The 15,721-nt window shown below is 39.7% G+C and overlaps 1 protein-coding gene across 1 annotated transcript in view; it reads left to right on the plus strand.

Annotated features, from left to right (window-relative positions):
• Positions 1-15,721, plus strand: part of ITPR2 (inositol 1,4,5-trisphosphate receptor type 2) — a 252,357-nt gene that overhangs the window by 159,264 nt on the left and 77,372 nt on the right. The gene's annotated exons all lie outside the window — the stretch shown is intronic.

The raw sequence follows: 15,721 nt of genomic DNA on the forward strand, positions 1-15,721 counted from the left end.
ACCTAGGTTCCCTTCCTTTGTGTTAACTGAGCAGCATAAAAGCTCACCAAGAAACTGGTCTTTACTGGTTTAGATGTTTGTCGGTCATTGCACCTGCTCCTCACTAGTGGAAAACTAAGGTAATTATAGGCCAAATGTTGATGTGAAGAGCTTAGATCAACACTCAGGATTATTTTCTGCCAATAACTGAGTTAGAGAGGGATCTAAGCAGCCACACTGCTCTGAAGCTAGGTGGGCCCTTGGTGCCTATTTAGCATGCAATGATCAGTTACTTTGTCATTTACCTGATCTCTCTTATTTCTTCTTTTAATTATGGGCACAAAAAAAGGGATCTCTTGCAATGCAGATCTAGAATAGTTGTCATTTGGATGAAGACAGTTTAGTTTTTGCTTGTGCCCCTTTGCATTTGTACTTATGTGCCACAAATGCTGAAAGATGTTTCTGCGCTAGCAAAAATTTAGGGGGCCTTCTGCACAAAATTTACTACAGTGTATGGAAACTTACCCACTCCCAAAAAACATTGACAAAGCATGGAAGAAGTCTTCTTTCTTCTGTTAGATAGATCTGCAGAAAGTTGGACAGATACGTGTTACTTGATCATGAAACACTGTAAGTAGGCAACATCTGTATTCAACTAAGTCTTATGAGCTGAGCACACCTGACAGGCACAGCTGTCTGCATCTGAGATCAGCTCCAACTTCTTTGCTTGCTTCTTCATTTGTAACTAGCAATCTTCCAGCACATTGTAGTGGATAAGCGGTTGTGCCTTATGAAAGGGTTTGACCATTACAGCTTTGCAATATCTACATCTGTAATCTTGGCATAGAAGCATCTTAATTAGTGGTGTAAGAGTCACCTATGGGCACTGCTTTTGATGCATGTGAGCTCCTAGTTGTGGAATAGTTTATATTGTCATAAATCTACTTGAGATGGATTTTTCTTCATCCCCTGAAACGTGTAACACTGCACTCACCTGTACCTGAACTTTTTCTGTCTGTAATTTAATACTAAAACCAGGAGAAAGCATCTCAAATAATTTCCTGTGAACCTTTTCTTTAGGTAAAGAAGGAGACAGATGCATTCACTGTCTGAAAAATGGTTGACTGTTGGATCAGTAGCTCAGACAGTTTGGTGGACAGGGGTGAATATCCTTTGCCACTGTTAGACACAGTGGGATGAAGCAGATTTTCTTTTTCTATTGAAAGTGTCTGTCTGCCAGATGGAGGGGTATTTAGGTCAAGAGATGTGTATGCAGTTGTGAAGCCATGCTTGTCCAGCTAAGAAATCTGTGGCCTCTCTCGACTATTGAAGGCATTCAGTAAGCATACAGCTTATTGCCCATGTTTAGCATCTTCACATGAAGACCCGATCTTTGAAGAAAGTGGGAATACAGTATAACATTTCATGTGAAATAGCTGTCCTTTAATAGCATGTCATGCATGCTGCATGATACCATAAACCTTGTGGTAGATACACCATAATTTACGCTGCTAAAGGGAAACTTTAAAAGAGAAAGCTTTTTGTAATCAATAACTGACTTATTTTATCTCTGCCTGCATCTCCTTTCTGTCTGCATTGTGTTGACTCAAGTTTGGAGTCCTAATTTAGGCAAAACTTTAGGCAGGAGGACAGTGTTCAGAGACAAACTGCCTAGCTGCAGGTCCCATTATCATCAGTGTGGGACAAGGACCATAGCATTTTTCAGGAGCAGGCTGTAAATTAAGGCCTGCAAGATCTGGCCATTTCTTCTCAATGCTGCTTTTGTCTCTTGCTTTATGATACAAGATTTATATTCACATGTCAAGAAACAGATCATAATGGTTATTTCAGAATTCATTGTTATTTTGCTGTGGTTTTATGAGGCCAATAGCCTAATGCTGCAAAGTTGTTTGTAATGTTAAGCTTCTACACCTAAAGCAGTGAGGTATCCATGGTAACTGTCTTGCCTGTACACAGTACCCCAGGCTGCCTTTTCACACAGGTCAGAGCATGCACATTCCCAAATACTGACTCAATTTAGTCTGCCTTACACATCAGGTATTTTTAAAGACACTGGCTCTGACTTTTTTTATTTTATTTAATAAATTTCCCATTTAATTGGTCATTTGGGCCTCTGCATTCCGCTAGTGTAAGCAATACAAAAAGCCCTTGCCACTGTAAACATATCTGTTGCCCAGACCTATTCAAATTAAACCTAACTCTTGTGCTGAAAATGATAGGGGCTTTGCAGCAAGGAAATTGCAAATTAGTGTTTCTACTTTACCACTAGAGAATCATCCTAATGTGAAGTTTACAATAGCACGATTTCATTTAGGGCCTCAGTCAGGTGCTCAGCATACTCAGCTCCCTTTGACTTCTCTTGTGTTTAAAGTTGCACCAGGATTAGACTCCAAAGAATATCCTCCTTCCTCATCATCTTGTTGATTGGCAGAGTACATATTCATTGAAGATTGCTGTTGTCTGAGGTATTTATCCGCATACACCAAAGCCTGAGGAAAATTCTCTGCAAAACGGAATGATGTGCTTGGAACCTTTTTCACTTTCCATCCTTCTTCATCTTAAGCTTGTCCTGTCCATTTTTTGACATAATTTTGCTTCATCTTGTTGTGTTCAGTGAGTTCCAATGCTTTTGCTACAGTGAATCATCAGGTGTGTTTCTTCTGAGTGTTCAGGTTAGTGATTCGAGTGTGGAGGAGGAGAACAGGTTCAACTTTTAACCAGATGCTTCTTTCCCAAATGCTCACTTGCCCTTTTCCAGTCTCTTCCAGGGCTGTTTTACCAAACAGCGGGGCATGATTACCGAAGGGGAGAAGCTACAAATCAAGTGTTGTATGTATTATAGTGTGTCATTGGTACAGCCATGGGACAGGGATGAAAAAGGCAAATTCAGAGGGGACAAGAAGGAAGAAAAAAGATGGAAGACAGCAAAGCAGGAGAGACAAAATCCAGATGCTGTCCTGGTCTTCTACATCATCGCTTCTGCACTATATAAATCTGTCAAGCTTTTGGCCAAGTCTTGGCAGCTCTGGGTGCCACAGCTAGAATACTAATACTTGTTCCTACTTACAGTGAATTTTAGGGTAGAGAAGAATATGAACTATGTAGATATCTGTGTGACACTGAATCCTTAGCAGTCAAGAAGCCATTTAATCTTAAGGTGGGATCAGGGAGACAGAAAGGCGTTTAATATGTGTAGGAAACCATTTTATGTAACAAAGCCATTGCAAAGTTGTAATTAATCAAAGGAACTAAATAATGGTGACATTTTGGGCAATGTTATTTAGGGCTAAATGAGGGATCTGGTGTTCATAGACTGTCATCAGAACTAAGAAGTCTGATTCTGTGGCTCTCCCTGCTATGCAAAGTCATTCTTTAGTGTGTTAGAGGATGAGGCATTTTGGACTTTGTTAGTACAAGAACAGAAAATTCATCTGTGGGGGGCAAAAAGGCAAGTTTTGAGAGCTGGCTGAGTGAGTATGGGCACCCAGGTCAACAACAGCATCATGTCTCACTGAAGAAGGGAGCCTAGAGCTTCTCTCTTAAGAAGTTGCCTTTTGTTCGAAATCTCAAGTGTTTCTACCTGCCATCATTTTTATATAAGCCAGTGGTATTTTGCTAAGCAAAGATGAAGACAGATAAATGAAATGCAGACTGTTTTCATGTTAAGATTCTGATAATGTGTACTTTCTTGTCATGGCAATTCTGCTTGTTTTGCCTGTTGAGCATAGAGTTCCAGCTGATGTTTTGGATTACTATAGTGCTCTGCTCTGGGTATCTGTCTCCACATCAGAGATTTCATAAAAACAGTTTTTCTCTTGAATGTACATTTCACTGCACTATTCTTTTGATCCAATACAAATAGCCTTGGTGCACTTCATGTCTCTCTTAAACACATGGAGATTGCCAAAGCAGGCCAGAGCAGAGGATTAAGAGTGCTGTCTCTCTGTGTGGCGATCATCAGATGCTTCAGAAGATCTAAGAGTCCCCACTGTAGGCAGAGTTGAAGTTTTCTGTTCTTTCTAAAGACTTGGGATAATCCTTAACAGTAAGATCACAAATCTGTGCCCTCTAAAGACTGAGATTTTGTCTTTTTTCCCCTAGTAATTTTTTTAACATTTGCTTTATAACTGGTTTTGCTTTTTTTTGCATAGAAATGCCCAAATCCTCTCTGAGTCTTGCTGAATTCTTGATCTCAGTGATTTTCCATGGTAATGAGTTCTGCTATCTAATTATGTGTGATTTAACAAGTATTTCTTTATCACTTTTTCACTGATCATCTTTACATTCGTTTGAAGGTCCCTTGGGTGGGAGAGGAAACAGAAATTCCTGACTTTCCCAGCTTCTCACCATCCGTACTTTCTTGTACTGCTGTCACATCTTTTCATCTCTTTTCCAAGGCAAGCAATCTCAGTCTTTAATACCATGTTTTCCACATCTTTGTGTGCTCCCAGCACTTCTCTGAACCTTCTAGGAGGTGACAACCTGTAGTAAAGCAGAACTTCAGTTGAAACTATGCCATTGACCTAATTTAGGGCGCTAACTTCATCTAGACTTTTTCCCACCCTACTCAGCCTTTTAAGAAGATTTTCACAGAGATAGGCTAACTGAACACAGCAGCAATGCTGCATTCAGAACAGAGGATTTTCCTAATAATCAGAATAGCCTGAGCTGTGAATTATGTAGCCCCTAAGACTGTTGATGGGTTTTGTTTTGTATTCATTCAAAGCACTGACTGGCTGGCATGCATATGCAGTCTAATTTTTAGTTATTGAAACTGTAAAGTTCATCTGGGTTTTCATAATGCCATTGAGCCCTAATGCTGGGATGTTGCATGGCATTTATCAGAGAGATGTCATTAGCGGGGATATCAGTACTCTTGAAACACAGTAGAAAAAATTGCAAGTCAGTTTGAGGACCTCCAGAGCATGTTTTTTGCAGGCTCACCGTCAATCTATGCTGTACTTAACAGCTCTAAAGAAGCGTATGACATTGTATTTCCATAGCTACATGCTGTGCATGTAGGAACATTCCAATGATAATGTATTTCTCCTTGGAAGCAATAGAAATTTAGGCATTATAATGGCAACGGCTTCATAATAAATGTATACTAAAATATATTAAGATGAAAAAGCCGCTGCACACGTGCAGCAATCTTATCTGTGACATAAATAACTCAGCAATTTTAGCAAATATTAAATATAAAGGGGTAATTTAATATTCTGGGTGAACAGCTTGCATATTGTTTTTTATATAAACATGAATTCGTCTTTTAGCAGTGGGAATTTGAAAAGCTGAGACAGCCTCATGAAAATGTGTCTTCATTCTCCCCCTTCTCTCTACTTTTGAATAGCTTATTTAATTTCAAGCAAATTTTGGTCATTTTCTCCAGCCAGTTCTAGAGTGGCTTCAATTTGTTCTGTTTTTCAGCTTTTTTTTTCCTGTTCAGCCTGGAAGAGAACTTCTTCCTGATTTTGTGAAACTTAGCGTTTAGAAATTGCCGTTGCTCCTAAAATAAGATGACAGCTAAGGATCTCTTGAGCTCTGGCATGAAAGCTAATATACCTTTGAAAGTTATTAAAAACAAAATGTTACTCTCTTAACAATGTTTCAGTTTCATTCGGCAACTTTGGCTAATAGAAAGGGTTTATGAAACTTCTGCTGCAGACTTACACAAAGTCAGAATAATTTCCGTGGCACTCTTCAAAGGATGTTATTAGGTTTATTTGTTTGAACTGATGAAATCTTAGACTCCAAGAGTAGAAAGCTGATATTTGCCTCTAATTTAAAAGGAGAGATTGAGAACTGCTTTGAAAACAGGGAGTCTTTTTCCTAGTAAAAGATACCTTGAAAATCAGAAGATGCCGTGAAAAATCAGAATGTCTGTCATTTGGAAGAGATGCTCTATTATTGAAACTTCAGATACTCCAGGAAAGACCAGTTCCCAACACCAAGTCACTGCAGTTTTGTGAATCAGTAGGTAAAAGCCAGGATATACCCTGAATGACCCTAGATAGGTGATTAGCCTGCTCACTTATTAATGACATTAGCTGGCCTAACCTACAATCTGAACCAAGACCTGGTTCCTTATTCCTGGGGAATAAATCTGCCAGGCAGCTTTTCTCCAGCCTCCAGAGGAATTCAGCACTTAGTTTTCCTACAGCCAAACTCAACGTGCCAGAGCAGAAGTAGAGCTCTGATCTTAAGTAACTTTGAGCTGTAAGATTACCCAGCTCTCATGCTTAACCAAGGGGTCATTTCCTTTTAGCGTAGCCTTACCTTATAATCCTGGATCGCCATTGATTCTTAGTTACTTGGGCTCCGTTTCTGGCAGTGGATGTGCTCATTTGCCTTTTGAGGAAGAGGAGATGTGGTGGTTTGCGTTGATAGCCATGTGTCAGCAGCTATGTCCTTGCTGAGAGTCAGTAGCAAGGATCTGAGCTCCTCTTAGCACACAGTATCAACAGATCTGCTGGAGGAGGTTACTAAGTCTTTACTTGGTATTTACCACCTCTGGCAATCAAAGTCATGAGTCAGGCTCGTAAAAACGATGAAGCTGCTTTGGCTTGGTGTCTTAATGATCAAAACCACAACAACATATTTTAGGGTTTTTTTTCTTGGACTTTTTCTGGCCTTCTGGCTCTGACCACACAGATTTCACATTTCAAAGACCAGGAGCATTAGAAATTATGTTAAGGGGGTGTGTGGGTTTTGTTTCGGGTTTTTATTTTTGATGTGAACTGGAATTTTCATACAAGCACATCACTCTAGGTGCTGTAGTAGGTGGGAATTATTCTCGGCAGCTTAGAAATGGAGGAAGATGCTTTGTTTTCTTTGTCATGCTGTGCAGCATAGAGCAAGGGAGAGCATGCCTGTCACTGCAGTTAGCATTTAGGACATTCTGTACTGTACCTTGATCCCATCTGGATTATTCTTTTGAGCTGATATATGCTCATTTTCGAGCAAGGTAGATGCAAAGACTGTTTCCATATACCAGTGGGTAACACTGGTAGTTTATGCTGCTGTCCTGATCTGCCGCAGGGTTGGATTCCCTTATACATTTCTGTTTTGCTGCATAGAAAGGATCTGCTTAAATATGTTTTGACCAGCTGTTTTCATTTGCAGTAGCCACAGTCTGTGTTAGACTGTAAGAATGCAAAGTTGTATGTTGGCCTTTCAAGAATTTAAAGTAAATTCAGGTATTTCATTTTAAGCCATTTAAGGGTTGATTTTGTAGTCTTTAGACATCTAAAAATGCAAGTATACTTGGTGGTGGACGCACACACATGTGCACATGTGAGAATTCTTAAAGAGCCAAGGCCACGTAGTGAGCGATCCCGATACCCTGAGCCTTGTTACTGTAAAGTAAGAAGATTCTTGGCAGGCATAAGCAAGGTCAGTTGTCTGTAATTTTCCACTGAAAACGTGCAGAGAATGATCTCTGCCAAGGTTGTAGTTTCCCACTGTATTTTTAGAGTAAGGTATTTAATCACAATTATAACAAGTTATAAACATTAGTTTTGTAAATGATAGTAACCTCTAGACTAACCCATTAGAGCTCAGTATCCAAGGCTGTTACATAAGAAGCCTAAGGGTGTAAGGGTATAAAAGGAGCACTATATCTGAATAAATTTTGGCAATCGCTTGATCACATTGATCATCTCCATGTTGTCCGTGACTCCTGTGTCAGCGTGCACACACTTGGTTTTCTCCTCAATACCTGAAGTCCAGTAAATGAGCAATAATTTGGTATCTGTTTTCATGTGAGAATGCAAGGGGCTTTTCTCAGAAGCATCAGTTATGTGTATTGGTCATTTTTGTCAGGCTAGCTCTTGGGGTAGTGTAGATAGGGTTGCTGGTCACTGTCAAAAGCACATCTGTAAATCATGGGAGGACAGAATCTGGCAGTTACATGCACTGACTATAGTGGTGTTCAGGCAGGAATGAGTGGCATTAGGGGAAAAATGGTTGGTTTTGATGAGTTCTTGGTATTTTTTTGAGACAAGACACATCCCCAAAATCATTTTGCAAGGTTGTAGGTGCTGAGAATTAGTTTCTTTTACTATCACTATGTTGTTTTTTGTTGTTTTTTTTTTAATAATACAGGCATACAGAGCAGTTCTATCTGAGTAATTAAAATTAACTGGGAATATTTGTATATATTGGAGGAAGTGGCAGAGGTCACTTTCCACAGTAAAGCCCTAAACCATGAAGTGCTCATTTGGTATTGATACAACCTAGAACTCGTGAAATCCATTGAAAAATTCCAAAGGCCTGGTAACCTGGATTGCAAAATAATCCTGATAACCTGGTTTAGAAAATGCATAGGTTCCTTCAAAGGTAAATGGTGTCAGGAATATCTGGAATGCATTAGACAAAATACCGAATATCTCAAGTTTTGTATCAGTCTTTACTAGCAGACAAGGATAAAATCAAGAACGATGAAGCTCATGGTGGGTAAAAATGAGCAGGTGAAAATGGAAGTACAAAAGTGCCTCCTGAGCAGCTCTGAAAATCCTGAGCCAACAAGTGAAGATCCTGGTATACCTAATTTAAAATAGGACATACCATTATGTCTGCAGTGCATCCCTTATCTAGTAAATCAGGTATCTGTAATGCTTTGGCTTTGGAGTTCAGCATAATAGGAACATGGTGAAATAGAATAATATAATGAAAATACTATTTGGCCACTTCTGGTATTTTTCCCTAGCTACCTGTTTCAAATTGCTCTTAAAATGTCAAAACACAGTAGAGCTCATAAGTATGCATCTGGAAATTGTCTGTTTTGGTAAATATTCACATTAGGACACTTTAGGGGTAAATTTTTCTTGCAGACCATGGGGAGTTCCACACAGAAATTGTGTTAACAAATAATAGGATTTGTGTGCGTAACTCTCTGTGCATCACTTTGAAAGTTTACCCCCTGCAGCTTTAGATAGTTTTAGTCTTTGAAAATTATGCTTTTCAGATCTGGTCTTTTTCTTCAGTATGATATTGCTGGTGCAGTCATAAAGGCTTCTGAATAATCGGGATCAAATCTGACATTGTTTTCTTTCAGTGGTGGAGAACTTGGGTTATTGTGTGTCTCAGTGCTGTGTCTTGTACTAGAGAAAGCTGCAAAGGAAGAATTACACAAAACATGATCTGTTTTATAAGTGCACAATTTATGAATACAGATGGAAACTGTGTAACTGAACAAGCAATGAGGCAAGTGACAGTATTAACAATAATATTTTCCCACACAAAGACCTACTCTGTATGTACAAATGTGTATATATACATACATATATGTATGTATGTATGTATGTAGAGATCTTGGGGGAGGGAGTGAGGAGGAAGAGGACACTTGACACCTAGTAATATTTTTTGGGCTAATAGTAAAATTATATCATATGCAAAATCAAACTGTATTTTTAAAATGCTTTCTTCCCAGTGTAAGCCTGAATGCCTCAATGCTGAGGTTTTCCCTAATCAAAACAGTTTTCCTCTCCTGCTGTATTCATAGTGGAGACACTTTTTAGAGATACTGCCAAAGAAAAAAAGAAATCTTTATTTTAATATGACACTTCTGAGTTGTTTTTTTTCAGGGTGCAGAATTGGACAGTTACCAGGCAAAACCTGGTTTTCTTGCAGTGTGTCCAGTATTCTTTTCACTATTCATCTTCAAAATAGAGTGGCAATAGCATTTGTTTTGCAATATTTGGCACTTAAACTTCCAGCTTTCTATGGAACCTGGAAATGCAAAGGGAAGAGTTAAAGGGCTGCTAAAAAATGAATTACTTTTTAGAACCACTGCAGTTTGGTTTTAGAGAAGAATCATACTTGTAGTTCTTTATTTTATCTTAATGTGTTAATGCATTTCTGCACTAGTTAGAACCTCAGGTTTATCAGTAAGCATTTGTGATGTAGGCAATTTGTATTAAGACAAGTAGGATTAAAACCAGATTTGTGTAGGATTGAACAATGGCACATTTAAAATGTGGGGTGTCTCTGCCTAATGAGAGACAGCTGAGAGGTGTGGGTGGCCAGTTCTTCTCTCCTAGGAGAACTGTGTCATGAAGTCTGGTGCATATTTTGGGTTTTTTCTTTTTAGCATTTTATAAAAACTGCTGCCCAGCAAAGTATGTGTCTGCTGCTCCTCCTACTTAAGTTGCTGGCAAATGTCCCTTTGATTTTAGAGGAAGCAGAGCTGGACACCAGCTGCACCCAACATCATATTTAAAAGTGAATAAGTGCGCCAGTGTTTATTCTCTCAACTCTGCTGCTGTCATTTGTATCTTTGGAGTGTGAAAATACATCAGATTCAAGGATCAGTTGGCTATGAAAACATCTTGTTGCAAAAAGACCTGAACCAGGGAAAAGCTCATCCTCTATAAAACCAAACAAACAAATCGATGCCCTGCACAACCAACCTCTCCCAACTCACAAGCCCTCTGGAGGTTGCTGACATCAAGAAGACAGAAATATTGCACTTTGTGGACACAGTGGGAGTCAAGACTCTGGAGCTCTCTTCCAAGCCTGTGTTCATGCAACACCATGCACTTGGTAGCCGTGTGCCTCAGTTGATCTGTTTTGGAGATTAATCATAGAATGGTTAGGGTTGGGAAGGATCTCACAATTGTCTAGTTCCAACCTCCTGCTTTGAGCAGGGACACCTTCTGCTAGACCAGGTTGCTCAAAGCCCCACCAAGCCTGGCCCTGATCACTTCCAGGAATGAAGCATTCACAACTTCCTTGGGCAGCCTGTTTCAGTGCCTCAGCATCCTCACAGTAAAGGATTTCTTCCTTGTATCAAGAAATGCTTTAGAATGGGAAGATGCCTGTGCCATCTTACATTTCAAGGGCAGGGTGAATCATATTTTGAAAGTTTGCAAGACTTCCATGCATGGAATCTTCAAAGAAACCACTTGCACAAAACTTCTTCTCCTGCTACGTTTTCTCTCCGAGGGAAATAAGGGAACAAAAATATATTGAAAATGGGTGAAAAACAACAACCAAAAAATCATCCTGAAGCACTCAGATCACGCAGGATAGAAATTTAATTTATAATTTATGAGAAGAAACATGTAGAAGTAGGTGGTTTTAAACAGCCTTCATAGAAAGCCAGGCTTCTAACCTCATCTATATTTAGCACAGGAAAAGGTGGCATGGTGTCTTCATAGATTATGTGAGATGATGTATTTTTGTCACCCAGCTTGTTCTCCTAATGTAGACCACAAGATCTTCAAATAGTTTCTGTCTGAGAAGCCACCTAGTCGTGATTTAGTAACTGCCAGCAATAGAGACTATCACACCTCTTCCTAAGCTGTTCCAATAGCTAAATGCCATTACTCTTACATAAAAATAAAATTCATAACCCACAAACTGAATAACCCAGCTGCCTCTGCCTCTGCCTCTTTTCTAGCTGAAGTTTCTTCAGCTTCTCACCAGTGTGTCTTGCACCTTTATCTTGTAGACTGAAGTCATCCATTATCAGATTTCTCACGTAGATAGTCAGAAAGAGTTCATGTAGTTCATGTTTAGACTGATAAGCTCAGTAGATTGGAAACCTTGAATTTCTGATGAGAAGGCATGTTTTATTCTCTAATCATTCTTGTGGAGCTTCTCCAAACCTAATCCAATTTGTCAGCATTCTTCTTGGATTGTGGACACCAACCTGTGATACAGTATTCCTGTAGTAACATGCCCCTGCATGTGGAGATGTAAGATAGGCTCAGGAATCCTACATAATAGCTCTTGTTACCCTTTCCAGAATGTGTGATTTTGGGAATTGTTATTCCACTGATTTTTCTCCAAGACCTTCTAGTCTTCCCCAGAGACATGGCCTTCTTGAACTGAGTCCTCCCTTTTCTTGTGTTCCGCATTTTGTTGTTATTACACCTATAGCTACACTACATGTATAATGAAGCTCTAAGGTTTGCTTCTGGTCAGTTTAATAAATGGTGCCTAAACTGTTAGTGGTGACTTGATCTTATCCCCTTTTTTGTGTGTCCTTTCTGAATGCTATCAATAATTATTTTCTGTATTGTTTTTCACTTAAAAGGAAAATAATCAGGCAGACGATAAATAGTCTGTGAGGTTGCGCATTAGAAGCCCATACACTCATTTCTTGCTTTAAATTGCACGTTGAATTCTATCATTCACTTTAGCTGTTAAGCCATTTGATAACTATCCTTTTGTGGTTATACTTAATACAAAACTTTGCCTTATGGTATTGTGTAACACCACAAGTTTATCAAACTTTACCAGACTGATATGTTCATTATTAGCAAGCCCAGAACATGGTCTTCGGAAGTTTGAGAAGGTCTGTCTTTCTTAAGCCCATAGTGAGGCAATTATTGCAACATGATGTCAGGACTATAACTGCCATCAGTTTATAGTAGCTTCCTTTTATTTTTGTTAATGGAACTCAAAATCAGCCGGTTTTTGTTTTTTTCTCTGAATTGATATCAAACTGACTGCAGTGGGTTTGATACCAGTAACAAGTATGAAAAGTGCTCCTGTATACTTTTTCAAGAGCATTGTTGCATGTTAGATTTCTTCAGTTCTCTGGGATTTTCTACCTGTTACAGACTTTATGAAAACCTGAGTTAGTAGGATCCAAGGCAGCTCCTTTTCATACTTGGCTTCAAGTTATTCAGGTCGGAAGATGTAACATGCCTAATTTTGAGTCCTCCTGGGTTAATGCTGAAATATACTCACAACATCATCCACTGTATCACAGAAATATCTATTGGACATGGCTGCCTTTTCTGTGTTATCACTGATAATCTGAGCATTTCCACTACATTATTTTAATGTAGAGTGAAAACCAGAAGAGATCACCAGAACATATAATTCACCCTTCTAAACATCAGAAATATCAATCAAACTCCTTAAGAAGCGTGCAGGTACAGGACAAATAAGTTTTTGGTAGAGTTATACAGCAAGATGGTGCTGATGCAGGTATCCACAATAAGCCTTACATACCTCTTTCTCTGCTGCTGCTTCCACATGCAGAACACCCCATCCTTATGTGGAATGAGCCTTTTGCAGGCTTGGAGAAGGAAAGTGAATAAACCATTGTATTAAGGCATTTAAATCAAATTTAAAGACCAACTAGTATAATGAAATACGGACTGAGAAAACGTAATTTGTTTGTGTCTACATGTTCCTATTGGAATAATTTTTCCCTATTGGAAACTTTTGTCTGTCAATCCCCAGCTATTTAAAACTGCAACAACAGTAACCAGTTGTTCCTTTCTTGTGTCCCCAGTCTTTACCCTAGCTTTGTTAGAGACAATACAGTGGTATTCATGGGTAACAATAAGACTGTTATGTTTCATTGTGTTTTTTCTCAAAGCTATACAATGTTCTAGCCATTATAGAAGGATTGCAGTCAGCTGAGTGATGTTTACATGCTACTTCCATACCCTAATAAGAGGTAAAAAAGAAAGTGTATTGTAGCTAGCAAGGGAGAGATTCAGCTTGGAAGGCTGGGACTTGTTGCACGTGTAGGAACCTGGTCAGAGAAGATAGCGCTGTGCTGCCTAGCTGCTTTTATTTTTGGTCTCTGCTTTAGTAACACAAGTGTCAGTTGCTGCGAGCTGCTTATTCATGCTACTGCTGTGATCATTTGCTTTTGGCCCATATAATTTTGTGGCTATACTAAGTTAGGAAGCTGTTTACAAGGACATCAATGGCATAGCTGTCTCATGCTGGCAGCAGTTTGTCTTGTCCGCATGATGGGGCTGTTCCTGACTATGTTTTTTGGCATTCCCATAAAAGCATACCCAGACACCTATGCCAGTAGGATCAGCACTTTATCTGGAAGCAGGGTCTTTCCAGCATTTTCTAGCATGGTGCCTCAGACAGTTACACGCTAGAGCTGCCAGGTGTCTCTGATATATTGCATGAGCATTTGCACATTTCTCAGCTCCGGTGCATACAGATGGGCTCTTCTGTGCTTTGTAGTGGCAGCTGATTCCACAAATTCTGGGGAAGTCATCTGGCCTTCAAAGGTCATCACCCAAGGGATAAAGATCCCAAGCCTGCAGCTATGTGGGTTGAGTCTGAGGCCATGTTTTTGGCACTGCTGTTGGGCAAAGCAGACGTTCCAGCACATTTCTGCTTTTCAGCCATGGATGTTCTCAGCTTTTGACTCTGGATTCATGGGAGGTTGAGAGAAGAAGTGGGAGAGAGGAGGAATCCTAATAGTTAAGACTTGCTCCTTCAGGACAAAAAGTGAAGTCCTTGCCTTAGTTTGGATGTGAGTGGAGCAGAATTCCCCTTTCTATTACCTTTCATTTTGCTGCTCCTGCTGTTGTTTTTGAAGGTAGAAAGGCACGAAGAAGATCTGAGAAGTGCTAACAGTTGCCTGCTTTCTGGCAATAAGACTCAAGTGCTAAATCATTCAGTTTATTGGTCAAATGCTATTTCATGGTCTTAAACATTCTTCCTGATAAAATAAAGACTGTTTTCATTGAATAATAAAGCTTGTGACCACGGTTGTTATTCTTAACTATAGATAGATGGCTTGTGGTGTTTCTTCCCATGACTGCACTGTGACTGTTTATATAATTTACCATGGCGCTCTGTTAGTCATCAACAGACTGCATAGATTGCTGGTAAAGGATGTTCCCTCAAGCTGAGTGGTTAATCAAGTCGTATGGCAAATGCCAGCCTTTCCAATTAAAAGATCTTGTCTCAGTGCAGTGCCCATTCTGCATCAGGTCCTAGGCTGATGTTAGGAAGTGTTTCTGTGCTATTCTATTTGTGTGATACAGTTTTATGTCTGTGATGTATATGTCTGAGTGAGTTTGAAAAAAGACTTTATCCTGGTTCTCAGTTTGTGCTTATCAAGTCTGGCGAGAACCTTTTCAATAGTAAGTTTGTCTTCTTCAAGAGATGAGGAAAATGAGGTTCACTTTCAGTGGGGTTTGGTCACAGCTAGAGACAGGATATTGAACCAGAGGAACTGGTGTTCTTAGCCATCTTGAAATCTCCTACAAGAGTGGTTAGCATACCTTGTGTCTGCATGCAGGTTTAAACGCCATCATAAACTAGGCTGGGGAGGAATCTGTTTCCATGTGAGATCCTCAGAGACTCCTGGTTCTTTGTCTTCGTCTGTAGTGCAGAGCTCTCTGGCTTAAGCTCCCCTGGAAAATCCATCTAATAAATTCTCTGGCACTGCAGATGTGTAGGTGGTGCTTTTTGTATTTCTTGCATTGTATTTATAGCTTTGATATTTTGCAATAGGCCTTGTACTTTTCTTGGCTGTTTGAAGGAATTCTGTATAGGCTATTACCAAATTGAAACATCAGAAAGTGAGAACTAGGAACAAATGGAGGTTTTGTGTTGTCAGGCTACACGTACTGCATTCAGGCATTTGTTTGAGGTGGACAAGCCCATTGTTTCTGCGGTCCATAAAGCAGTGAAGCTCCACTGGGGCATGTGGTTGCTCTTGGAAATACTGCTAAGCTAACAGAGAAGTGGGAGTGCAAGTTGTGCTTCCTGAGGTGTGTCTGGGATGTGCTTCCTTACTGCTTGCTTTCTGTGGTGGTCACAGAGATGTTTTGATTGTGAAGTTGCGCACTGCACTAAGGTGCAGGCTCTGGTGAGTCGGTAAGTACTGAGAATGCTTCTGGTGCACATATTTTCAAGAACCATTTTTCATTAAAGCCAGTACGTGAATAAAAGTAAGGAAAAGTGCTCCCATTTTAATGCCAACCTGTTGAAATGAATG

The sequence above is a fragment of the Melopsittacus undulatus genome, chromosome 5 (genome assembly GCF_012275295.1).
Source record: "Melopsittacus undulatus isolate bMelUnd1 chromosome 5, bMelUnd1.mat.Z, whole genome shotgun sequence".
NCBI lineage: Eukaryota > Metazoa > Chordata > Aves > Psittaciformes > Psittaculidae > Melopsittacus > Melopsittacus undulatus.